Here is a 1,488-nt window from a genome sequence, read left to right on the forward strand (position 1 = left end):
GTCCAATTTTCCCAGCACCATTTATTGAAGAGACTGTCCTTTTGTCCGTGGATAGTCTTTCCTGCTTTGTCAAATATTAGCTGACCATAGAGTTGAGGGCCCATTTATAGGTTCTCTATTCTGTTCGATTGATCTAGGTGTCCGTTTTTGTGCCAGTACCACACTGTCTTGATGATCACAGCTTTGTAGTACAATTAGATATCCAGCATTGTGATGCCCCTGGCTCTGGTTTTCTTTTTAATATTCCGCTGGCTGTGTGGGGTCTTTTCTGATTCCACACAAATATTAAGATGATTTGTTCCAACTCTCTGAAGAAAGTCCATGGTATTTTGATAGGAATTGTATTAAATGTGTAAATTGCCCTGGGTAGCATACACGTTTTCACAATATTAATTCTTCCAAGCCATGAGCATGGAATATTTTCCATCTCTTTGTGTGTTCCTCAATGTCTGGGAGCTGTGGTAGTTACTGTAGGAGCTGACTCCAGAGTTGGAGAGCTGACCGCCGCCACTGTTGTTACTCCTCCTGGTGTTGCCTTGTACCTGGGACTGAGCACAGGCCTCACAGGATAAACAGCTCCCACTGAGCCATGCACCTGGCAGCGGGCTTGGCAGCTCCCCCAGGTGCACACACCCGAGAATCAACACAACAGGTCTCTCCCCCAGAAGACCAGCTAGAAGGACAGGGGGAAAGCAAGTTATTGAACAAGCAGCACTAGAAAGTTCCAGGGGAAGTTGAGGGATTTACAGTATATAGAATCAGAGGATACTTGCCCTTGTTTTTTGTTTTCTGTTTGCTCCCCCACCCCCCGTTACTTCTCTCTTTCTCCATTTTCCAGTACAACTTGTTTTTACCCACTCTGCACTGAGGAAAATGACTAGAAGGAAAAACACACCTCAAAAGAAAGAATCAGAAACAGTCCTCTCTCCCACAGAGTTAGAAAAATTGGATTAAAATTCAATGTCAGAAAGCCAATTCAGAAGCACTATTGAAAAGCTACAGGTGGCTTGAAGAAAAAAGCATAAAGGATTCAAGAGACTTCATGATTGCAGAATTCAGATCTAATCAGGCCTAAAATAAAAATCAATTAAATGAGATGCAATCCAAACTGGAGGTCCTAATGACGAAGGTTAACGAGGTAGAAGAACGAGTGAGTGACATGAAGACTAGTTGATGGCAAGGAAGGAAACTGAGGAAAAAAGAGAAAAACAAATAAAAGACCATGAGGATAGGTTAAGGGAAATAAATTACAGCCTCAGAAGGAAAAATATACATTCAATTGGGGTTCCCAAGGGTGCTGAACTGGACAGAGGACCAGAAAGTATATTTGAACAAATCATAGCTGAGAACTTCCCTAATGTAGGAAGGGAAACAGGCATTCAGATCCAGGAGATAGAGAGATCCCCCCTAAAATCAATAAAAACAGCTCAACAACACGTCGACATTTAATAGTGAAACATGCAAATTCAAAAGATAAAGAGATCCTTA

Source organism: Canis lupus, unplaced genomic scaffold, assembly GCF_011100685.1.
Source record: "Canis lupus familiaris isolate Mischka breed German Shepherd unplaced genomic scaffold, alternate assembly UU_Cfam_GSD_1.0 chrUn_S581H743, whole genome shotgun sequence".
NCBI classification, from domain to species: domain Eukaryota; kingdom Metazoa; phylum Chordata; class Mammalia; order Carnivora; family Canidae; genus Canis; species Canis lupus.